The 22,403-nt window shown below is 48.8% G+C and overlaps 24 non-coding genes and 2 pseudogenes across 24 annotated transcripts; 21 read left to right on the top strand and 5 right to left on the bottom strand.

Moving 5' to 3' along the window:
• Positions 1 to 3,870: 3,870 nt before the first annotated feature.
• On the bottom strand, positions 3,871 to 3,986 carry LOC134998735 (U5 spliceosomal RNA). Its single transcript, XR_010200906.1, has one exon. It is a non-coding gene; the product is annotated as a U5 spliceosomal RNA (small nuclear RNA).
• Positions 3,987 to 4,261: 275 nt separating this feature from the next.
• On the bottom strand, positions 4,262 to 4,377 carry LOC134998709 (U5 spliceosomal RNA). Its single transcript, XR_010200880.1, has one exon. It is a non-coding gene; the product is annotated as a U5 spliceosomal RNA (small nuclear RNA).
• A 274-nt stretch (positions 4,378 to 4,651) lies between these two features.
• LOC134998687 (U5 spliceosomal RNA) lies at positions 4,652 to 4,767 on the bottom strand. Its single transcript, XR_010200857.1, has one exon. It is a non-coding gene; the product is annotated as a U5 spliceosomal RNA (small nuclear RNA).
• A 286-nt stretch (positions 4,768 to 5,053) lies between these two features.
• On the bottom strand, positions 5,054 to 5,169 carry LOC134998679 (U5 spliceosomal RNA). The gene has a single exon (XR_010200849.1). It is a non-coding gene; the product is annotated as a U5 spliceosomal RNA (small nuclear RNA).
• A 270-nt stretch (positions 5,170 to 5,439) lies between these two features.
• Positions 5,440 to 5,555, bottom strand: LOC134998667 (U5 spliceosomal RNA). Its single transcript, XR_010200837.1, has one exon. It is a non-coding gene; the product is annotated as a U5 spliceosomal RNA (small nuclear RNA).
• Positions 5,556 to 5,699: 144 nt separating this feature from the next.
• Positions 5,700 to 5,862, top strand: LOC134998348 (U1 spliceosomal RNA). Its single transcript, XR_010200631.1, has one exon. It is a non-coding gene; the product is annotated as a U1 spliceosomal RNA (small nuclear RNA).
• Positions 5,863 to 6,533: 671 nt separating this feature from the next.
• LOC134998904 (U1 spliceosomal RNA) lies at positions 6,534 to 6,697 on the top strand. The gene has a single exon (XR_010201068.1). It is a non-coding gene; the product is annotated as a U1 spliceosomal RNA (small nuclear RNA).
• Positions 6,698 to 6,849: 152 nt separating this feature from the next.
• Positions 6,850 to 7,012, top strand: LOC134998505 (U1 spliceosomal RNA). The gene has a single exon (XR_010200737.1). It is a non-coding gene; the product is annotated as a U1 spliceosomal RNA (small nuclear RNA).
• Positions 7,013 to 7,683: 671 nt separating this feature from the next.
• LOC134998804 (U1 spliceosomal RNA) lies at positions 7,684 to 7,847 on the top strand. Its single transcript, XR_010200973.1, has one exon. It is a non-coding gene; the product is annotated as a U1 spliceosomal RNA (small nuclear RNA).
• Positions 7,848 to 7,999: 152 nt separating this feature from the next.
• On the top strand, positions 8,000 to 8,162 carry LOC134998537 (U1 spliceosomal RNA). Its single transcript, XR_010200751.1, has one exon. It is a non-coding gene; the product is annotated as a U1 spliceosomal RNA (small nuclear RNA).
• Positions 8,163 to 8,833: 671 nt separating this feature from the next.
• On the top strand, positions 8,834 to 8,997 carry LOC134998786 (U1 spliceosomal RNA). Its single transcript, XR_010200955.1, has one exon. It is a non-coding gene; the product is annotated as a U1 spliceosomal RNA (small nuclear RNA).
• Positions 8,998 to 12,237: 3,240 nt separating this feature from the next.
• LOC134998612 (U1 spliceosomal RNA) lies at positions 12,238 to 12,401 on the top strand. The gene has a single exon (XR_010200793.1). It is a non-coding gene; the product is annotated as a U1 spliceosomal RNA (small nuclear RNA).
• Positions 12,402 to 12,553: 152 nt separating this feature from the next.
• On the top strand, positions 12,554 to 12,688 carry LOC134998522 (U1 spliceosomal RNA; annotated as a pseudogene).
• A 699-nt stretch (positions 12,689 to 13,387) lies between these two features.
• On the top strand, positions 13,388 to 13,551 carry LOC134998902 (U1 spliceosomal RNA). The gene has a single exon (XR_010201066.1). It is a non-coding gene; the product is annotated as a U1 spliceosomal RNA (small nuclear RNA).
• Positions 13,552 to 13,703: 152 nt separating this feature from the next.
• On the top strand, positions 13,704 to 13,866 carry LOC134999218 (U1 spliceosomal RNA). Its single transcript, XR_010201377.1, has one exon. It is a non-coding gene; the product is annotated as a U1 spliceosomal RNA (small nuclear RNA).
• A 674-nt stretch (positions 13,867 to 14,540) lies between these two features.
• On the top strand, positions 14,541 to 14,704 carry LOC134998813 (U1 spliceosomal RNA). The gene has a single exon (XR_010200981.1). It is a non-coding gene; the product is annotated as a U1 spliceosomal RNA (small nuclear RNA).
• Positions 14,705 to 14,856: 152 nt separating this feature from the next.
• LOC134998416 (U1 spliceosomal RNA) lies at positions 14,857 to 15,019 on the top strand. Its single transcript, XR_010200680.1, has one exon. It is a non-coding gene; the product is annotated as a U1 spliceosomal RNA (small nuclear RNA).
• A 674-nt stretch (positions 15,020 to 15,693) lies between these two features.
• Positions 15,694 to 15,857, top strand: LOC134999043 (U1 spliceosomal RNA). The gene has a single exon (XR_010201202.1). It is a non-coding gene; the product is annotated as a U1 spliceosomal RNA (small nuclear RNA).
• A 152-nt stretch (positions 15,858 to 16,009) lies between these two features.
• Positions 16,010 to 16,146, top strand: LOC134998515 (U1 spliceosomal RNA; annotated as a pseudogene).
• Positions 16,147 to 16,844: 698 nt separating this feature from the next.
• Positions 16,845 to 17,008, top strand: LOC134999063 (U1 spliceosomal RNA). Its single transcript, XR_010201223.1, has one exon. It is a non-coding gene; the product is annotated as a U1 spliceosomal RNA (small nuclear RNA).
• A 152-nt stretch (positions 17,009 to 17,160) lies between these two features.
• On the top strand, positions 17,161 to 17,323 carry LOC134998358 (U1 spliceosomal RNA). The gene has a single exon (XR_010200640.1). It is a non-coding gene; the product is annotated as a U1 spliceosomal RNA (small nuclear RNA).
• Positions 17,324 to 17,997: 674 nt separating this feature from the next.
• On the top strand, positions 17,998 to 18,161 carry LOC134999042 (U1 spliceosomal RNA). Its single transcript, XR_010201201.1, has one exon. It is a non-coding gene; the product is annotated as a U1 spliceosomal RNA (small nuclear RNA).
• A 152-nt stretch (positions 18,162 to 18,313) lies between these two features.
• Positions 18,314 to 18,476, top strand: LOC134998328 (U1 spliceosomal RNA). The gene has a single exon (XR_010200613.1). It is a non-coding gene; the product is annotated as a U1 spliceosomal RNA (small nuclear RNA).
• Positions 18,477 to 19,150: 674 nt separating this feature from the next.
• On the top strand, positions 19,151 to 19,314 carry LOC134998986 (U1 spliceosomal RNA). The gene has a single exon (XR_010201147.1). It is a non-coding gene; the product is annotated as a U1 spliceosomal RNA (small nuclear RNA).
• A 142-nt stretch (positions 19,315 to 19,456) lies between these two features.
• Positions 19,457 to 19,619, top strand: LOC134999161 (U1 spliceosomal RNA). Its single transcript, XR_010201322.1, has one exon. It is a non-coding gene; the product is annotated as a U1 spliceosomal RNA (small nuclear RNA).
• A 670-nt stretch (positions 19,620 to 20,289) lies between these two features.
• LOC134998775 (U1 spliceosomal RNA) lies at positions 20,290 to 20,453 on the top strand. Its single transcript, XR_010200944.1, has one exon. It is a non-coding gene; the product is annotated as a U1 spliceosomal RNA (small nuclear RNA).
• The last annotated feature ends 1,950 nt before the right edge of the window (positions 20,454 to 22,403 follow it).

Raw genomic sequence — 22,403 nt, 5'->3', positions numbered from 1 at the left:
CTGCTGCAAGAAATCAGCTTGAATGCTTCAGGGGATGGGGCATGGCCAACATGAGCCCCACACCAAAGGAGGGTGGGGGTGTTTAATGCAAACTAGGGGTCATCCAAGCACTGCAAAAGGCCGCCATGCCCTGCATGCCCCTTTTCTCTATGGAATCCGAATCAGCATGAATGCTTCAGGGGATGGGGCATGGCCAACATGAGCCCCACACCAAAGGAGGGTGGGGGTGTTTAATGCGAACTAGGGGTCATCCAAGCACTGCAAAAGGCCGCCATGCCCTGCATGCCCCTTTTCTCTTTTTATATGCAGATGAGGGTTCCAGCCAACTTTGGCCCACTGCTTGGATGACATCACCGTATGCAAATCCTTCTGCTGCAGACCTTCCCCCAGGAATGCTTGTACTAGTTGTTGGATATGGTTTGATATTTGATGGTGCTTCAGTATTAGGCAGCCTTCCGCCCTCCCATGTTCATCTGAAAAGATGTGGTCTCCCTGCAGTTGTTGTCCCCAGACGAGAGTTCCCTTGTGCTTCCTCAGTTGAATCTCCTTAACTTGACGGGGGAGGGGCTGCCCGAGCTGCCACCCTCCCCAGCCCTATCCCAACTCATACTTATTTTACATATTAGATCTCTTGATCATGAAGATTGTTCTCACAGGGTGAGGTTCATCCATTATATTTTAAAATAGGAAGGTACAAATTACATATTTGAATTGCATCTATGTGCTGGATTCAAATGTCCCCCCCCCTTCCTTTCTCAATTGTGCCCGTCAGCAGCTATTCTAAGGTTGCTGCCAATGGGTGTGACACATTCATTTCTTCTGTGGGGTACACTGGACTCCACAAGGATTCACATTGGGGTGTAGAGTAGGATCTTGATCTGAGGCACCAACCGGCTCAAAGCTTTTGACTGTTCCCAAGAAGCTCAGTGCATTCTCCTCTATAACCCCGCTTCCATGAACAGGGAGCTCAGTTTGTAGTTGGTGCCTTCAGTAGCAGGCCAATTAACAGGGGCCTGCCTCAGGCAGCCTATTCTTAGCTATTAATTTTGACAAGAAAAGAAGAACTTGTTTTATGAGAATCTACAAGGGCTGCAGCAGGCTAGGTCTAATAGACATCTTTACTGCAGCTTCATCACTCCCAGCGGCGCTGTATACTCCCGTGCCCTGGTTGCTGGGTCACTGCAGCGGAGGCTCCGGTTTCATCCTAAGGTCAGTCACACACACACCACCCTTCCGGATCACGAGGCCGCTGATGAAGGGGAGCGAGGCCGTAGGGGGTGGGCCGTGTGCGCACTGCGGTGGACACTGATTACTGGGCAGCCGCTCCACTAGCCACCAGGTACAGTTAAGGAGCACAGGTCTGGGGGTTTTTCTCCTATATTAACCCAATTTTGTACTGCCCGCAGCGCATTGTGATAGGTAATAGGGCCTGATTCAGGTTGGATTGCAATCACAATAAGCGATCCAACTGCAAAAATTGCTAAGAGCATACGCATGTGCCTGCATTTTCTGCGGCACCCCGCAGAGAATGTGATCGCCTCTGCCTGTCAATCGGGGCGGGGAAGGGGGGGAGAGGTGGGTCAGCAACACTCCATTTCCAAGTCAGGGATGGAGCGGTGCGGGGGCAAGGCTTCAAAATGGGGTCTGCAACGGAGGAGACACAGGGGGCGTGGTCACAGCGGCTGTATGACATCACATTCAGCCGCTGTGATCACAAAAATGGTGGCGGCTTCCTGCGCGCACATACAGTCTGCACCAGCAGGAGCCTACACCATTTTTTATGATCACGCTAAACTGCAGTGCGACTGCAATTACAGCATGGTCAAGAAGGGAGGCGTCATGCTGGGTGGCCATGCCCTGTCACTATGCAGGAGCCAGCACCGCTCACACACTAGTCCCCGGGTGCAGCCCCCAACCCCCGGGACACCCGGAGCAACAAAATGTAGATTCAGGCCACCAGGCCACGCCCCTACCTATGAAACCATGCCTCCTTTTTACCATTGCGCTGCTTATCTGCGCGCACTGCATTACAATCTCCCTCGCCACCTCTCTGGGTGTCACCAGTGATAGTGACACCTCTGCCATGCTTGTAGCAGCTGGTCCTAAGATCTACGCCTCACACCCTGAGTGTTTGCCCTTGTGACTTGTTGATCATCATAGCGAAGCAGATGCTTACAGAAAACTGCAGGGGCTTAGATTGAAAATAAAAAAAATTGATGGGTATAAGGTAGAGAGGAGCGGGTTCGGTTCTCCGAGAACCGAATTCCCCACGAACTCCACGTGGTTTACACTGGTCCGAGGCAGGCTCAGTTGTTCCCGCCTGACTCGGAAAACCTGAACAAGGGAAAATGTCATCATCCCGCTGTCGGATTCTTGCGAGATTCGGATTCCATAGAGAAAAGGGGCATGCAGGGCATGGCGGCCTTTTGCAGTGCTTGGATGACCCCTTGTTCGCATTAAACACCCCCACCCTCCTTTGGTGTGGGGCTCATGTTGGCCATGCCCCATCCCCTGAAGCATTCAAGCTGATTTCTTGCAGCAGCTGGGCACTGTAACAGCTCCAGAGCTGCTCTGTAAGGCAAGTAAAAGGGTGTGGGCCCTGCAGCACCACCTGTAGTTCGCATTGTGCGTTAGAAGGCACAAAGTAAGCAGACGGGAGGAGAAGTCAGGATAGTACACAAGGACATCCTTTTCTCTTAGTCCGTAGAGGATGCTGGGGTCACATTAAGAACCATGGGGTATAGACGGGATCCGCAAGAGACATGGGCACTTTAAGACTTTCAAAGGGTGTGAACTGGCTCCTCCCTCTATGCCCCTCCTCCAGACTCCAGTTATAGGAACTGTGCCCAGGGAGACGGACATTTCGAGGAAAGGATTTATAGTTAAACTAAGGTGAGCATCTTACCAGCTCACACCTTAAGCATGCCGCAGAACGTGGCATTCAACAGAACACAAGCCAACGGCATGAACAATTGCAGCAAAAAGCTGACCAGAACCGTAACACAACATGTGTATAACCACAAGTAATAACTGCAGACACAGTATGGACTGGGACGGGTGCCCAGCATCCTCTACGTACTAAGAGAAAAGGATTTACCGGTAGGTATTAAAATCCTATTTTCTCATACGACCTAGAGGATGCTGGGGTCACATTAAGAACCATGGGGTTATACCAAAGCTCTTGAACGGGTGGGAGAGTGCGTACGACTCTGCAGCACCGAATGACCCAACTTGAGGTTATCATCAGCCAAGGTATCAAACTTGTAAAACTTAGCAAAAGTGTTTACTAAATAGCTGCTCGGCAAAGTTGCAATGCCGAGACTCCCCGACCAGCTGCCCAGGATGAACCCACCTTTCTAGTAGAATGGGTCTTCACCTAATTCAGTAACGGCAATCCTGCCGTGGAATGAGCATGCTGAATCTTACCACAGATCCAGCGCATAATGGTCTGCATGGAAGCAGGACACCCAATCATGTTGGGAGCATACAGGACAAACAGAGCCTCTGTTTTCCTAATCTGAACCGTTCTGGTGACATAAATTTTCAAAGTTCTGACCACAGCCAGAGACTTTGACTCAACGAAGGTGTCAGTGGCCAAAGGCACCATGTGGAAAGATGAACCACCTTCGGCAGAAATTGTTGACGTGTCCTCAATTCTGCTCTATCTTCATGAAAGATCAAATAAAGGCTCTTGTGATACTGCATGGTTTGTACTGTTTTCCATGTGCTCCCAGATCTTTCAAGCAAGTAGCATGGTCAAGAAAGTTCTGTTTGAAAAGAAACAAACATTTACTGTCATTGTTATGCAAATAAACTTACATTAAAGCTAACAAGAAAGCACACTCGTTCTGTCTTTAAACTGATAAAAGAAACCCCAATAATATGGGGCATGCAAAAATTGAGATAAAACTCAGTTTTGCTCCTCTCCACGGAAATCTTTAATAAAAGGCGAAATATTTGTTAGTTCTGAAGAGAAACCAGAGCATGACCAAGATTCCACCTGTCGCCTGAGTGCCATGCCAGCAGTTCTCATTCAGCTCAAAGTGAGCACCCAATTTGAATGAAAGAAAGCAGATTTCTCACCAGGCTTCCCCTTGCTATAAACATGGTTTGTACTCTTTTCCATGTGCTCCCAGATCTTTCAAACAATTAGTGTGGTCAAGAAAGTTCTGTTTGAAAAGAAACAAACATTTACTGTAATTTCTATGCAAATGAGCTTACATTAAAGCACACTCGTTCTATCTTTAAACCAATAAAATAAAACCCCAATAAGATGGGGCATGCAAAAATTGAGATAAAACTCAGTTTTGCTCCTCTCCACGGAAATCTTTAGTAAAAGGCGAAAGATTTGTTCATTCTGAAGAGAAACCACAGCATGACCAAGATTCTACCTGTCGCCTGAGTGCCATGCCAGCAGTCCTCATTCAGCTCAAAGTGAGCACCCAATTTGAAAGAAAGAAAGCAGATTTCTCACCAGGCTTCCCCTTGCTATAAACATGGTTTGTACTCTTTTCCATGTGCTCCCAGATCTTTCAAGCAATTAGTATAGTCAAGAAAGTTCTGTTTGAAAAGAAACAAACATTTACTGTCATTTCTACGCAAATGAGCTTACATTAAAGCACACTCGTTCTATCTTTAAACTGATAAAAGAAACCCCAATAAGACGGGGCATGCAAAAATTGAGATAAAACTCAGTTTTGCGCCTCTCCACGGAAATCTTTAGTAAAAGGCGAAAGATTTGTTCGTTCTGAAGAGAAACCAGAGCATGACCAAGATTCCACCTGTCGCCTGAGTGCCATGCCAGCAGTCCTCATTCAGCTCAAAGTGAGCACCCAATTTGAAAGAAAGAAAGCAGATTTCTCACCAGGCTTCCCCTTGCTATAAGCATGGTTTGTACTCTTTTCCATGTGCTCCCAGATCTTTCAAGCAATTAGTATGGTCAAGAAAGTTCTGCTTGAAAAGAAACAGACATTTATTGTCATTGTTATGCAAATATACTTACATTAAAGCTAACAAGAAAGCACACTCGTTCTGTCTTTAATCCGATAAAAGAAACCCCAATAATATGGGACATGCAAAAATTGAGATAAAACTCAGTTTTGCTCCTCTCCACGGAAATCTTTAGTAAAAGGCGAAAGATTTGTTCGTTCTGAAGAGAAACCAGAGCATGACCAAGATTCCACCTGTCGCCTGAGTGCCGTGCCAGCAGTCCTCATTCAGATCAAAGTGAGCGCCCAATTTGAAAGAAAGCAGATTTCTCACCTGTCTTCTCCTTGCTATAAGCATGGTTTGTACTGTATTCCATGTGCTCCCAGATCTTTCAAGCAAGTAGCATGGTCAAGAAAGTTCTGTTTGAAAAGAAACAAACATTTACTGTCATTTCTATGCAAATGAGCTTACATTAAAGCACACTCATTCTATCTTTAAACCGATAAAAGAAACCCCAAAAAGATGGGGCATGCAAAAATTGAGATAAAACTCGGTTTTGCTCCTCTCCACGGAAATCTTTAGTAAAAGGCGAAAGATTTGTTCGTTCTGAAGAGAAACCAGAGCATGACCAAGATTTTTATCTGAAAATATGTGTTCTCCCTGCAGTTGTTGTCCCCAGATGAGAGTTCCCTTGTGCTGCCTCAGTTGAATCTCCTTTACTTGACAGGGGGATGCTCGAGCAGCGACCCTCCCCAGCTCTAGCCCAACTCCTACTTACCTGCCAGGTGAGATACTATGATCATGAAGGTGCTTCTCCCAGGGCAAGGCTCACCCATTGCACTCTGGGTGTGCTGCTTCTGCGATTTCCCCAAATGTGGGAAACTTGACTGCATAATTTGTGTTTCCCCTGGTCGGCTCTCGTATAATTCAGATCTCTTTGTCTCAGGTCTCTCTCCAGCCTAGTTTGCTGTCTGTTTCTACTTCTCTTTTCTTGAGCTGCTCCCTTCTATGCCCTTGCGCACTATCCTGACTTCTCCCGTCTGCTTACTTTGTGCCTTCCAACGCACAATGCAAACTACAGGTAGTGCTGCAGGACCCACACCCTTTTACTTGCCTTACAGAGCGTCTCTGGAGCAGTTACAGTGCCCAGCTGCTGCAAGAAATCAGCTTGAATGCTTCAGGGGCTGGGGAATAGCCAACATGAGCCCCACACCGAAGGAGGGTGGAGGTGTGTAATGCGAACTAGGGGTCATCCAAGCGCCGCAAAAGGCCGCCATGCCCTGCACGCCCCTTGTCTCTTTTCATATGCAGACGAGGGTTGAAGCCAACTTTGACCCACTGTTTGGATGACATCACCATATGCAAATCCATCTGCTGCAGGCCTTCCCCCAGGAATGCTTGCACTAGTTGTTGCATTTGGTTTGTTGTTTGGGGGTGCTTCAGTATTAGGCAGCCTTCTGCCCTCCCATGTTCATCTGAAAATATATGTTCTCCCTGCAGTTGTTGTCCCCAGATGAGAGTTCCCTTGTGCTGCCTCAGTTGAATCTCCTTTACTTGACAGAGATGTGCCTGAGCAGCGGCCCTCCCCAGCCCTATCCCAAATCATACTTATTTTGCATAGGCGATACCATGGTCATGAAGATTGTTCTCCCAGGGTGAGGTTCATTCATTGCATTCTGGGTATGCTGACCCCTGTGATTTCCCCAAATGTGGGAAACTCGACTGCATTATTTGTGGTAGTGGGGGACTGTGTTTGTGCTTTCCTCTGGTCAGCTCTGGTAAAAATCAGATTTCTTTATCTCAGATCTTCCTCTAGCCTTGTTCTTCTTTCGAGAGTTCCCTTGTGCTGCCTCAGTTGGATCTCTTTCACTTGACAGGGGGGTGCCCGAGCAGCGACCCTCCCCAGCTCTAGCCCAACTCCTACTTACCTGCCAGGTGAGATACTATGATCATGAAGGTGCTTCTCCCAGGGCAAGGCTCACCCATTGCACTCTGGTTGTGCTGCCCCTGTGATTTCCCCAAATGTGGGAAACTTGACTGCATAATTTGTGTTTCCCTTGGTCGGCTCTCGTATAATTCAGATCTCTTTGTCTCAGGTCTATCTCCAGCCTAGTTTGCTGTCTGTTTCCACTTCTCTTTTCTTGAGCCGCTCCCTTCTATGCCCTTGCGCACTATCCTGACTTCTCCCGTCTGCTTACTTCGTGCCTTCCAACGCACAATGCAAACTACAGGTAGTGCTGCAGGGCCCACACCCTTTTACTTGCCTTACAGAGCAGCTCTGGAGCAGTTACAGTGCCCAGCTGCTGCAAGAAATCAGCTTGAATGCTTCAGGGGCTGGGGCATAGCCAACATGAGCCCCACACCGAAGGAGGGTGGAGGTGTGTAATGCTAACTAGGGGTCATCCAAGCGCCGCAAAAGGCCGCCATGCCCTGCACGCCCCTTTTCTCTTTTCATATGCAGACGAGGGTTGAAGCCAACTTTGACCCACTGCTTGGATGGCATCACCATATGCAAATCCATCTGCTGCAGGCCTTCCCCCAGGAATGCTTGCACTAGTTGTAGCATTTGGTTTGTTGTTTGGGGGTGCTTCAGTATTAGGCAGCCTTCTGCCCTCCCATGTTCATCTGAAAATATGTGTTCTCCCTGCAGTTGTTGTCCCCAGATGAGAGTTCCCTTGTGCTGCCTCAGTTGAATCTCCTTTACTTGACAGAGATGTGCCTGAGCAGCGGCCCTCCCCAGCCCTATCCCAAATCATACTTATTTTGCATAGGAGAGACCATGGTCTTGAAGATTGTTCTCCCAGGGTGAGGTTCATTCATTGCATTCTGGGTATGCTGACCCCTGTGATTTCCCCAAATGTGGGAAACTCAACTGCATTATTTGTGGTAGTGGGGGACTGTGTTTGTGCTTTCCTCTGGTCAGCTCTGGTAAAAGTCAGATTTCTTTGTTTCAGTTCTTCCTCTAGCCTTGTTCTTCTTTCGAGAGTTCCCTTGTGCTGCCTCAGTTGGATCTCCTTCACTTGACAGGGGGGTGCCCGAGCAGCGACCCTCCCCAGCTCTAGCCCAACTTCTACTTACCTGCCAGGTGAGATACTATAATCATGAAGGTGCTTCTCCCAGGGCAAGGCTCACCCATTGCACTCTGGATTTGCTGCCCCTGCGATTTCCCCAAATGTGGGAAACTTGACTGCATAATTTGTGTTTCCCCTGGTCGGCTCTCGTATAATTCAGATCTCTTTGTCTCAGGTCTCTCTCCAGCCTAGTTTGCTGTCTGTTTCCACTTCTCTTTTCTTAAGCCGCTCCATTCTATGGCCTTGCGCACTATCCTTACTTCTCCCGTCTGCTTACTTTGTGCCTTCCAATGCACAATGCAAACTACAGGTAGTGCTGCAGGGCCCACACCCTTTTACTTGCTTTACAGAGCAGCTCTGGAGCTGTTACAGTGCCCAGCTGCTGCAAGAAATCAGCTTGAATGCTTCAGGGGCTGGGGCATAGCCAACATGAGCCCCACACCGAAGGAGGGTGGAGGTGTTTAATGCGAACTAGGGGTCATCCAAGCGCCGCAAAAGGCAGCCATGCCCTGCACACCCCTTTTTTATTTTCATATGCAGACGAGGGTTGAATCCAACTTTGACCCACTGCTTGGATGACATCACCATATGCAAATCCGTCTGCTGCAGGCCTTCCCCCAGGAATGCTTGCACTAGTAGTTGCATTTGGTTTGTTGTTTGGGGGTGCTTCAGTATTAGGCAGCCTTCTGCCCTCCCATGTTCATCTGAAAATATGTGTTCTCCCTGCAGTTGTTGTCCCCAGATGAGAGTTCCCTTGTGCTGCCTCAGTTGAATCTCCTTTACTTGACAGAGATGTGCCTGAGCAGCGGCCCTCCCCAGCCCTATCCCAAATCATACTTATTTTGCATAGGAGATACCATGGTCATGAAGATTGTTCTCCCAGGGTGAGGTTCATTCATTGCACTCTGGGTATGCTGACCCCTGTGATTTCCCCAAATGTGGGAAACTCGACTGCATTATTTGTGGTAGTGGGGGACTGTGTTTGTGCTTTCCTCTGGTCAGCTCTGGTAAAAGTCAGATTTCTTTGTCTCAGATCTTCCTCTAGCCTTGTTCTTCTTTCGAGAGTTCCCTTGTGCTGCCTCAGTTGGATCTCCTTCACTTGACAGGGGGTGCCCGAGCAGCAATCCTCCACAGCTCTAGCCCAACTCCTACTTACCTGCCAGGTGAGATACTATGATCTTCACTGTTAGGGCAATCAGGATGTGGAATTCCCTGCCAGGGAAGGTGGTAATGGCGGACTCTGTAATTGGATTTAAAAAAGGAATGGATACATTTCTGAATGAAAAAGCTATCCAAGGTTATAATACTTAAAATATCAACATGGTTAATCCGGGGGTAACATGAGTTATAGTAGCTAACTAGTCATAAAACATTATTCAGCAAGTATGTAGAATCATCACAACTTAAAACAGGTTGAACACGATGGGCAATTTGCCTCTATTCAACCTCAAAAACTATGTTACCATATGTTACTATATTACTATGTTACTGTAGTATACAGAACACCACAATGTAATGAGCAGTGATAGTGAGCACTGATGAGGATACTAGAACTGACACTGAGCAGCAAGATGCAGCACTGGACTATTAGTAATGTACTGTAGTATGCTGAGCACCACAATGCAGCACAAGACAATGAGCAGTGATACTGAGCACTGATGAGGATACTACTGAGAACTGACACTGAGCAGGAGAGACACACTACTAGTATTACTGAGCAGCAATAAGTAACCACTGATACTGAGCACTGATATTGAGATTTCCACTGAGAGAACATAGCCACGTCCTCTCCGCTCTCTCTTCAATGCACGAGTAAAAATGGCGGCAACGCGCAGCTCTTTATATGGAATCCGAATCTCGCGAGAATCCGACAGCGGGATGATGACATTTTCCCTTGTTCAGGTTTTCCGAGTCAGGCGGGAACAACCGAGCCTGCCTCGGACCAGTGTAAACCACGTGGAGTTCGTCGGGAATTCGGTTCTCGGAGAACCGAACCCGCTCCTCTATATATACTATATTACTATGTTACTGTAGTATACAGAACACCACAATGCAATGAGCAGTGATAGTGAGCACTGATGAGGATACTAGAACTGACACTGAGCAGCAAGATGCAGCACTGGACTATTAGTAATGTACTGTAGTATGCTGAGCACCACAATGCAGCACAAGACAATGAGCAGTGATACTGAGCACTGATGAGGATACTACTGAGAACTGACACTGAGCAGGAGAGACACACTACTAGTATTACTGAGCAGCAATAAGTAACCACTGATACTGAGCACTGATATTGAGATTTCCACTGAGAGAACATAGCCACGTCCTCTCCGCTCTCTCTTCAATGCACGAGTAAAAATGGCAGCAACGCGCAGCTCTTTATATGGAATCCGAATCTCACGAGAATCTGACAGCGGGATGATGACATTTTCCCTTGTTCAGGTTTTCCGAGTCAGGCAGGAACAACCGAGCCTGCCTCGGACCAATGTAAACCACGTGGAGTTCGTGGGGAATTCGGTTCTCGGAGAACCGAACCCGCTCCTCTCTACCTTATACCCATCAATTGTTTTTATTTTCAATCTAAGCCCCTGCAGTTTTCTGTAAGCATCTGCTTCGCTATGATGATCAACAAGTCACAAGGGCAAACACTCAGGGCTTGAGGCGTAGATCTTAGGACCAGCTGCTACAAGCATGGCAGAGGTGTCACTATCACTGGTGACACCCAGAGAGGTGGCGAGGGAGATTGTAATGCAGTGCGCGCAGATAAACAGCGCAATGGTAAAAAGGAGGCATGGTTTCATAGGTAGGGGCGTGGCCTGGTGGCCTGAATCTACATTTTGTTGCTCCGGGTGTCCCGGGGGTTGGGGGCTGCACCCGGGGACTAGTGTGTGAGCGGTGCTGGCTCCTGCACAGTGACAGGGCATGGCCACCCAGCATGACGCCTCCCTTCTTGACCATGCTGTAATTGCAGTCGCACTGCAGTTCAGCGTGATCATAAAAAATGGTGTAGGCTCCTGCTGGTGCAGACTGTAGAGAAAAGCTGCTGTGACCACGCCCCCTGTGTCTCCTCCGTTGCAGACCCCATTTTGAAGCCTTGCCCCCGGACTAAGAGAAAAGAATGCCCTTGCGCACTATCCTGACTTCTCCTCCCGTCTGCTTAATTTGTGCCTTCCAACGCACAATGCGAACAAGAGGTGGTGCTGCAGGGCCCACACCCTTTTACTTGCCTTACAGAACAGCTCTGGAGCTGTTACAGTGCCCAGCTGCTGCAAGAAATCAGCTTGAATGCATCAGGGGATGGGGCATGGCCAACATGAGCCCCACACCAAAGGAGGGTGGAGGTGTTTAATGCGAACTAGGGGTCATCCAAGCACTGCAAAAGGCCGCCATGCCCTGCATGCCCCTTTTCTCTTTTCATATGCAGATGAGGGTTCCAGTCAACTTTGGCCCACTGCTTGGATTTACATCACCGTATGCAAATCCGTCTGCTGCAGACCTTCCCCCAGGAGTGCTTGTACTAGTTGTTGCATATGGGCCCTCATTCCGAGTCGTTCGCTCTGTAAATTTCATCGCATCGCAGTGAAATTCTGCTTAGTACGCATGCGCAATATTCGCACTGCGACTGCGCCAAGTAATTTTACAATGAAGAAAGTATTTTTACTCACGGCTTTTTCTTCGCTCCGGCGATCGTAATGTGATTGACAGGAAATGGGTGTTACTGGGCGGAAACAGGCCGTTTTATGGGCGTGTGGGAAAAAACGCTACAGTTTCCGGAAAAAACGCAGGAGTGGCCGGAGAAACGGGGGAGTGTCTGGGCGAACTCTGGGAGTGTTTGTGACGTCAAACCAGGAACGACAAGCACTGAACTGATCGCAGATGCCGAGTAAGTCTGAAGCTACTCTGAAACTGCTAAGTAGTTTGTAATCGCAATATTGCGAATACATCGGTCGCAATTTTAAGAAGCTAAGATTCACTCCCAGTAGGCGGCGGCTTAGCGTGTGTAACTCTGCTAAAATCGCCTTGCGAGCGATCAACTCGGAATGAGGGCCATGGTTTGATATTTGATGGTGCTTCAGTATTAGGCTGCCTTCCGCCCTCCCATGTTCATCTGAAAAGATGTGGTCTCCCTGCAGTTGTTGTCCCAAGATGAGAGTTCCCTTGTGCTGCCTCAGTTGAATCTCCTTTACTTGACAGAGATGTGCCTGAGCAGCGGCCCTCACCAGCCCTATCCCAAATCATACTTATTTTGCATAGGAGATACCATGGTCATGAAGATTGTTCTCCCAGGGTGAGGTTCATTCATTGCATTCTGGGTATGCTGACCCCTGTGATTTTCCCAAATGTGGGAAACTCGACTGCATTATTTGTGGTAGTGGGGGACTGTGTTTGTGCTTTCCTCTGGTCAGCTCTGGTAAAAGTCAGATTTCTTTGTCTCAGATCTTCCTCTAGCCTTGTTCTTCTTTCGAGAGTTCCCTGGTGCTGCTTCAGTTGGATCTCCTTCACTTCACAGGGGGGAACCCGAGCAGCGACCCTCCCCAGCTCTAGCCCAACTCCTACTTACCTGCCAGGTGAGATACTATGATCATGAAGGTGCTTCTCCCAGGGCAAGGCTCAACCATTGCACTCTGGGTGTGCTGCTCTTGCGATTTCCCCAAATGTGGGAAACTTGACTGCATAATTTGTGTTTCCCCTCATCGGCTCTCGTATAATTCAGATCTCTTTGTCTCAGGTCTCTCTCCAGCCTAGTTTGCTGTCTGTTTCCACTTCTCTTTTCTTGAGCCGCTCCCTTCTATGCCCTTGCGCACTATCCTGACTTCTCCCGTCTGCTTACTTCGTGCCTTCCAACGCACAATGCGAACTACAGGTAGTGCTGCAGGGCCCACACCCTTTTACTTGCCTTACAGAGTAGCTCTGGAGCAGTTACAGTGCCCAGCTGCTGCAAGAAATCAGCTTGAATGCTTCAGGGGCTGGGGCATAGCCAACATGAGCCCCACACCGAAGGAGGGAGGAGGTGTGTAATGCAAACTAGGGGTCATCCAAGCGCTGCAAAAGGCCGCCATGCCCTGCACGCCCCTTTTCTCTTTTCATATGCAGACGAGGGTTGAAGCCAACTTTGACCCACTGCTTGGATGACATCACCATATGCAAATCCATCTGCTGCAGGCCTTCCCCCAGGAATGCTTGCACTAGTTGTTGCATTTGGTTTGTTGTTTGGGGGTGCTTCAGTATTAGGCAGCCTTCTGCCCTCACATGTTCATCTGAAAATATGTGTTCTCCCTGCAGTTGTTGTCCCCAGATGAGAGTTCCCTTGTGCTGCCTCAGTTGAATCTCCTTTACTTGACAGAGATGTGCCTGAGAAGCGGCCCTCCCCAGCCCTATCCCAAATCATACTTATTTTGCATAGGCGATACCATGGTCATGAAGATTGTTCTCCCAGGGTGAGGTTCATTCATTGCATTCTGGGTATGCTGACCCCTGTGATTTCCCCAAATGTGGGAAACTCGACTGCATTATTTGTGGTAGTGGGGGACTGTGTTTGTGCTTTCCTCTGGCCAGCTCTGGAAAAAGTCAGATTTCTTTGTCTCAGATCTTCCTCTAGCCTTGTTCTTCTTTCGAGAGTTCCCTTGTGCTGCCTCAGTTGGATCTCTTTCACTTGACAGGGGGGTGCCCGAACAGCGACCCTCCCCAGCTCTAGCCCAACTCCTACTTACCTGCCAGGTGAGATACTATGATCATGAAGGTGCTTCTCCCAGGGCAAGGCTCACCCATTGCACTCTGGGTGTGCTGCCCCTGCGATTTCCCCAAATGTGGGAAACTTGACTGCATAATTTGTGTTTCCCTTGGTCGGCTCTCGTATAATTCAGATCTCTTTGTCTCAGGTCTCTCTCCAGCCTAGTTTGCTGTCTGTTTCCACTTCTCTTTTCTTCAGCCGCTCCCTTCTATACCCTTGTGCACTATCCTGACTTCTCCTCCCGTCTGCTTACTTTGTGCCTTCCAATGCACAATGCAAACTACAGGTAGTGCTGCAGGGCCCACACCCTTTTACTTGCCTTACAGAGCAGCTCTGGAGCTGTTACAGTGCCCAGCTGCTGCAAGAAATCAGCTTGAATGCTTCAGGGGATGGGGCATGGCCAACATGAGCCCCACACCAAAGGAGGGTGGAGGTGTTTAATGCGAACTAGGGGTCATCCAAGCACCGCAAAAGGCCGCCATGCCCTGCACGCCCCTTTTCTCTTTTCATATGCAGATGAGGGTTGAAGCCAACTTTGACCCACTGCTTGGATGACATCACCGTATGCAAATCCGTCTTCTGCAGAACTTCCCCCAGGAATGCTTGCACTAGTTGTTGCATTTGGTTTGTTGTTTGGGGGTGCTTCAGTATTAGGCAGCCTTCTGCCCTCCCATGTTCATCTGAAAATATGTGTTCTCCCTGCAGTTGTTGTCCCCAGATGAGAGTTCCCTTGTGCTGCCTCAGTTAAATCTCCTTTACTTGACAGAGATGTGCATGAGCAGCGGCCCTCCCCAGCCCTATTCCAAATCATACTTATTTTGCATAGGAGATACCATGGTCATGAAGATTTTTCTCCCAGGGTGAGGTTCATTCATTGCATTTTGGGTATGCTGACCCCTGTGATTTCCCCAAATGTGGGAAACTCAGCTGCATTATTTGTGGTAGTGGGGGACTGTGTTTGTGCTTTCCTCTGGTCAGCTCTGGTAAAAGTCAGATTTCTTTGTCTCAGATTTTCCTCTAGCCTTGTTCTTCTTTCGAGAGTTCCCTTGTGCTGCCTTAGTTGGATCTCCTTCACTTTACAGGGGGGTACCCGAGCAGCGACCCTCCCCAGCTCTAGCCCAACTCCTACTTACCTGCCAGGTGAGATACTATGATCATGAAGGTGCTTCTCCCAGGGCAAGGCTAACCCATTGCACTCTGGGTGTGCTGCTCCTGCGATTTCCCCAAATGTGGGAAACTTGACTGTATAATTTGTGTTTCCCCTGGTCGGCTCTCGTATAATTCAGATCTCTTTGTCTCAGGTCTCTCTCCAGCCTAGTTTGCTGTCTGTTTCCACTTCTCTTTTCTTGAGCCGCTCCCTTCTATGCCCTTGCGCACTATCCTGACTTCTCCTCCTGTCTGCTTACTTTGTGCCTTCCAACGCACAATGCGAACTACAGGTAGTGCTGCAGGGCCCACACCCTTTTACTTGCCTTACAGAGCAGCTCTGGAGCTGTTACAGTGCCCAGCTGCTGCAAGAAATCAGCTTGAATGCTTCAGGGGCTGGGGCATAGCCAACATGAGCCCCACACCAAAGGAGGGTGGAGGTGTTTAATGCAAACTAGGGGTCAGCCAAGCGCCGCAAAAGGCCACCATGCCCTGCACGCCCCTTTTCTCTTTTCATATGCAGACGAGGGTTGAAGCCAACTTTGACCCACTGCTTGGATGACATCACCATATGCAAATCCATCTGCGGCAGGCCTTCCCCCAGGAATGCTTGCACTAGTTGTTGCATTTGGTTTGTTGTTTGGGGGTGCTTCAGTATTAGGCAGTCTTCTGCCCTCCCATGTTCATCTGAAAATATATGTTCTCCCTGCAGTTGTTGTCCCAAGATGAGAGTTCCCTTGTGCTGCCTCAGTTGAATCTCCTTTACTTGACAGAGATGTGCATGAGCAGCGGCCCTCCCCAGCCCTATTCCAAATCATACTTATTTTGCATAGGAGATACCATGGTCATGAAGATTATTCTCCCAGGGTGAGGTTCATTCATTGCATTTTGGGTATGCTGACCCCTGTGATTTCCCCAAATGTGGGAAACTTGACTGCATTATTTGTGGTAGTGGGAGACTGTGTTTGTGCTTTCCTCTGGTCAGCTCTGGTAAAAGTCAGATTTCTTTGTCTCAGATCTTCCTCTAGCCTTGTTCTTCTTTCAAGAGTTCCCTGGTGCTGCCTCAGTTGGATCTCCTTCACTTCACAGGGGGGAACCCGAGCAGCGACCCTCCCCAGCTCTAGCCCAACTCCTACTTACCTGCCAGGTGAGATACTATGATCATGAAGGTGCTTCTCCCAGGGCAAGGCTCAACCATTGCACTCTGGGTGTGCTGCTCCTGCGATTTCCCCAAAATGTGGGAAACTTGACTGCATAATTTGTGTTTCCCCTCGTCGGCTCTCGTATAATTCAGATCTCTTTGTCTCAGGTCTCTCTCCAGCCTAGTTTGCTGTCTGTTTCCACTTCTCTTTTCTTGAGCCGCTCCCTTCTATGCCCTTGCGCACTATCCTGACTTCTCCCGTCTGCTTACTTCGTGCCTTCCAACGCACAATGCGAACTACAGGTAGTGCTGCAGGGTCCACACCCTTTTACTTGCCTTACAGAGTAGCTCTGGAGCAGTTACAGTGCCCAGCTGCTGCAAGAAATCAGCTTGAATGCTTCAGGGGCTGGGGCATAGCCAACATGAGCCCCACACCGAAGGAGGGTGGAGGTGTGTAATGCGAACTAGGGGTCATCCAAGCGCTGCAAAAGGCCGCCATGCCCTGCACGCCCCTTTTCTCTTTTCATATGCAGACGAGGGTTGAAGCCAACTTTGACCCACTGCTTGGATGACATCACCATATGCAAATCCATCTGCTGCAGGCCTTCCCCCAGGAATGCTTGCACTAGTTGTTGCATTTGGTTTGTTGTTTGGGGGTGCATCAGTATTAGGCAGCCTTCTGCCCTCACATGTTCATCAGAAAATATGTGTTCTCCCTGCAGTTGTTGTCCCCAGATGAGAGTTCCCTTGTGCTGCCTCAGTTGAATCTCCTTTACTTGACAGAGATGTGCCTGAGCAGCGGCCCTCCCCAGCCCTATCCCAAATCATACTTATTTTGCATAGGCGATACCATGGTCATGAAGATTGTTCTCCCAAGGTGAGGTTCATTCATTGCATTCTGGGTATGCTGACCCCTGTGATTTCCCCAAATGTGGGAAACTCGACAGCATTATTTGTGGTAGTGGGGGACTGTGTTTGTGCTTTCCTCTGGTCAGCTCTGGAAAAAGTCAGATTTCTTTGTCTCAGATCTTCCTCTAGCCTTGTTCTTCTTTCGAGAGTTCCCTTGTGCTACCTCAGTTGGATCTCTTTCACTTGACAGGGGGGTGCCCGAACAGCGACCCTCCCCAGCTCTAGCCCAACTCCTACTTACCTGCCAGGTGAGATACTATGATTATGAAGGTGCTTCTCCCAGGGCAAGGCTCACCCATTGCACTCTGGGTGTGCTGCCCCTGCGATTTCCCCAAATGTGGGAAACTTGACTGCATAATTTGTGTTTCCCCTGGTCGGCTCTCGTATAATTCAGATCTCTTTGTCTCAGGTCTCTCTCCAGCCTAGTTTGCTGTCTGTTTCCACTTCTCTTTTCTTGAGCCGCTCCCTTCTATGCCCTTGCGCACTATCCTGACTTCTCCTCCTGTCTGCTTACTTTGTGCCTTCCAACGCACAATGCGATCTACAGGTAGTGCTGCAGGGCCCAGACCCTTTTACTTGCCTTACAGAGCAGCTCTGGAGCTGTTACAGTGCCCAGCTGCTGCAAGAAATCAGCTTGAATGCTTCAGGGGCTGGGGCATAGCCAACATGAGCCCCACACCAAAGGAGGGTGGAGGTGTTTAATGCAAACTAGGGGTCAGCCAAGCGCCGCAAAAGGCCACCATGCCCTGCACGCCCCTTTTCTCTTTTCATATGCAGACGAGGGTTGAAGCCAACTTTGACCCACTGCTTGGATGACATCACCATATGCAAATCCCTCTGCGGCAGGCCTTCCCCCAGGAATGCTTGCACTAGTTGTTGCATTTGGTTTGTTGTTTGGGGGTGCTTCAGTATTAGGCAGCCTTCTGCCCTCCCATGTTCATCTGAAAATATATGTTCTCCCTGCAGTTGTTGTCCCAAGATGAGAGTTCCCTTGTGCTGCCTCAGTTGAATCTCCTTTACTTGACAGAGATGTGCATGAGCAGCGGCCCTCCCCAGCCCTATTCCAAATCATACTTATTTTGCATAGGAGATACCATGGTCATGAAGATTTTTCTCCCAGGGTGAGGTTCATTCATTGCATTTTGGGTATGCTGACCCCTGTGATTTCCCCAAATGTGGGAAACTTGACTGCATTATTTGTGGTAGTGGGAGACTGTGTTTGTGCTTTCCTCTGGTCAGCTCTGGTAAAAGTCAGATTTCTTTGTCTCAGATTTTCCTTTAGCCTTGTTCTTCTTTCGAGAGTTCCCTTGTGCTGCCTCAGTTGGATCTCCTTCACTTTACAGGGGGGTGCCCGAGCAGCGACCCTCCCCAGCTCTAGCCCAACTCCTACTTACCTGCCAGGTGAGATACTATGATCATGAAGGTGCTTCTCCCAGGGCAAGGCTCACCCATTGTACTCTGGGTGTGCTGCTCCTGCGATTTCCCCAAATGTGGGAAACTTGACTGCATAATTTGTGTTTCCCCTGGTCGGCTCTCGTATAATTCAGATCTCTTTGTCTCAGGTCTCTCTCCAGCCTAGTTTGCTGTCTGTTTCCACTTCTCTTTTCTTCAGCCGCTCCCTTCTATACCCTTGTGCACTATCCTGACTTCTCCTCCCGTCTGCTTACTTTGTGCCTTCCAATGCACAATGCAAACTACAGGTAGTGCTGCAGGGCCCACACCCTTTTACTTGCCTTACAGAGCAGCTCTGGAGCTGTTGCAGTGCCAAGCTGCTGCAAGAAATCAGCTTGAATGCTTCAGGGGCTGGGGCATAGCCAACATGAGCCCCACACCGAAGGAGGGTGGAGGTGTTTAATGCAAACTAGGGGTCAGACAAGCGCAGCAAAAGGCCACCATGCCCTGCGCGCCCCTTTTCTGTTTTCATATGCAGACGAGGGTTGAAGCCAACTTTGACCCACTGCTTGGATGACATCACCATATGCAAATCCATCTGCGGCAGGCCTTCCCCCAGGAATGCTTGCACTAGTTGTTGCATTTGGTTTGTTGTTTGGGGGTGCTTCAGTATTAGGCAGCCTTCTGCCCTCCCATGTTCATCTGAAAATATGTGTTCTCCCTGCAGTTGTTGTCCCTAGATGAGAGTTCCCTTGTGCTGCCTCAGTTGAATCTCCTTAACTTGACAGAGATGTGCCTGAGCAGCGGCCCTCCCCAGCTCTATCCCAAATCATACTTATTTTGCATAGGAGATACCATGGTCATGAAGATTATTCTCCCAGGGTGAGGTTCATTCATTGCATTCTGGGTATGCTGACCCCTGTGATTTCCCCAAATGTGGGAAACTCGACTGCTTTATTTGTGGTAGTGGGGGACTGTGTTTGTGTTTTCCTCTGGTCAGCTCTGGTAAAGGTCAGATTTCTTTGTTTCAGAGCCTTGTTCTTCTTTTGAGAGTTCCCTTGTGCTGCCTCAGTTGGATCTCCTTCACTTGACAGGGGGGTGCCCGAGCAGAGACCCTCCCCAGCTCTAGCCCAACTCCTACTTACCTGCCAGGTGAGATACTATGATCATGAAGGTGCTTCTCCCAGGGCAAGGCTCACCCATTGCACTCTGGGTGTGCTGCCCCTGCGATTTCCCCAAATGTGGGAAACTTGACTGCATAATTTGTGTTTCCCCTGGTCGGCTCTCGTATAATTCAGATCTCTTTGTCTCAGGTCTCTCTCCAGCCTAGTTTGCTGTCTGTTTCCACTTCTCTTTTCTTCAGCCGCTCCCTTCTATGCCCTTGTGCACTATCCTGACTTCCCCGTCTGCTTACTTTGTGCCTTCCAATGCACAATGCAAACTACAGGTAGTGCTGCAGGGCCCACACCCTTTTACTTGCTTTACAGAGCAGCTCTGGAGCTGTTACAGTGCCCAGCTGCTGCAAGAAATCAGCTTGAATGCTTCAGGGGCTGGGGCATAGCCAACATGAGCCCCACACCGAAGGAGGGTGGAGGTGTTTAATGCGAACTAGGGGTCATCCAAGCGCCGCAAAAGGCAGCCATGCCCTGCACACCCCTTTTTTATTTTCATATGCAGACGAGGGTTGAAGCCAACTTTGACCCACTGCTTGGATGACATCACCATATGCAAATCCGTCTGCTGCAGGCCTTCCCCCAGGAATGCTTGCACTAGTAGTTGCATTTGGTTTGTTGTTTGGGGGTGCTTCAGTATTAGGCAGCCTTCTGCCCTCCCATGTTCATCTGAAAATATGTGTTCTCCCTGCAGTTGTTGTCCCCAGATGAGAGTTCCCTTGTGCTGCCTCAGTTGAATCTCCTTTACTTGACAGAGATGTGCCTGAGCAGCGGCCCTCCCCAGCCCTATCCCAAATCATACTTATTTTGCATAGGAGATACCATGGTCATGAAGATTGTTCTCCCAGGGTGAGGTTCATTCATTGCACTCTGGGTATGCTGACCCCTGTGATTTCCCCAAATGTGGGAAACTCGACTGCATTATTTGTGGTAGTGGGGGACTGTGTTTGTGCTTTCCTCTGGTCAGCTCTGGTAAAAGTCAGATTTCTTTGTCTCAGATCTTCCTCTAGCCTTGTTCTTCTTTCGAGAGTTCCCTTGTGCTGCCTCAGTTGGATCTCCTTCACTTGACAGGGGGTGCCCGAGCAGCAATCCTCCACAGCTCTAGCCCAACTCCTACTTACCTGCCAGGTGAGATACTATGATCTTCACTGTTAGGGCAATCAGGATGTGGAATTCCCTGCCAGGGAAGGTGGTAATGGCGGACTCTGTAATTGGATTTAAAAAAGGAATGGATACATTTCTGAATGAAAAAGCTATCCAAGGTTATAATACTTAAAATATCAACATGGTTAATCCGGGGGTAACATGAGTTATAGTAGCTAACTAGTCATAAAACATTATTCAGCAAGTATGTAGAATCATCACAACTTAAAACAGGTTGAACACGATGGGCAATTTGCCTCTATTCAACCTCAAAAACTATGTTACCATATGTTACTATATTACTATGTTACTGTAGTATACAGAACACCACAATGTAATGAGCAGTGATAGTGAGCACTGATGAGGATACTAGAACTGACACTGAGCAGCAAGATGCAGCACTGGACTATTAGTAATGTACTGTAGTATGCTGAGCACCACAATGCAGCACAAGACAATGAGCAGTGATACTGAGCACTGATGAGGATACTACTGAGAACTGACACTGAGCAGGAGAGACACACTACTAGTATTACTGAGCAGCAATAAGTAACCACTGATACTGAGCACTGATATTGAGATTTCCACTGAGAGAACATAGCCACGTCCTCTCCGCTCTCTCTTCAATGCACGAGTAAAAATGGCGGCAACGCGCAGCTCTTTATATGGAATCCGAATCTCGCGAGAATCCGACAGCGGGATGATGACATTTTCCCTTGTTCAGGTTTTCCGAGTCAGGCAGGAACAACCGAGCCTGCCTCGGACCAGTGTAAACCACGTGGAGTTCGTCGGGAATTCGGTTCTCGGAGAACCGAACCCGCTCCTCTATATATACTATATTACTATGTTACTGTAGTATACAGAACACCACAATGCAATGAGCAGTGATAGTGAGCACTGATGAGGATACTAGAACTGACACTGAGCAGCAAGATGCAGCACTGGACTATTAGTAATGTACTGTAGTATGCTGAGCACCACAATGCAGCACAAGACAATGAGCAGTGATACTGAGCACTGATGAGGATACTACTGAGAACTGACACTGAGCAGGAGAGACACACTACTAGTATTACTGAGCAGCAATAAGTAACCACTGATACTGAGCACTGATATTGAGATTTCCACTGAGAGAACATAGCCACGTCCTCTCCGCTCTCTCTTCAATGCACGAGTAAAAATGGCAGCAACGCGCAGCTCTTTATATGGAATCCGAATCTCACGAGAATCTGACAGCGGGATGATGACATTTTCCCTTGTTCAGGTTTTCCGAGTCAGGCAGGAACAACCGAGCCTGCCTCGGACCAATGTAAACCACGTGGAGTTCGTGGGGAATTCGGTTCTCGGAGAACCGAACCCACTCCTCTCTACCTTATACCCATCAATTGTTTTTATTTTCAATCTAAGCCCCTGCAGTTTTCTGTAAGCATCTGCTTCGCTATGATGATCAACAAGTCACAAGGGCAAACACTCAGGGCTTGAGGCGTAGATCTTAGGACCAGCTGCTACAAGCATGGCAGAGGTGTCACTATCACTGGTGACACCCAGAGAGGTGGCGAGGGAGATTGTAATGCAGTGCGCGCAGATAAACAGCGCAATGGTAAAAAGGAGGCATGGTTTCATAGGTAGGGGCGTGGCCTGGTGGCCTGAATCTACATTTTGTTGCTCCGGGTGTCCCGGGGGTTGGGGCTGCACCCGGGGACTAGTGTGTGAGCGGTGCTGGCTCCTGCACAGTGACAGGGCATGGCCACCCAGCATGACGCCTCCCT

The sequence above is a fragment of the Pseudophryne corroboree genome, unplaced genomic scaffold (assembly GCF_028390025.1).
Source record: "Pseudophryne corroboree isolate aPseCor3 unplaced genomic scaffold, aPseCor3.hap2 scaffold_149, whole genome shotgun sequence".
Classification (NCBI taxonomy): Eukaryota; Metazoa; Chordata; class Amphibia; order Anura; family Myobatrachidae; genus Pseudophryne; species Pseudophryne corroboree.
The sequence above is the reverse complement of the archived record's forward strand: the minus strand, read 5'-3'. Positions and strand labels throughout refer to the sequence as shown.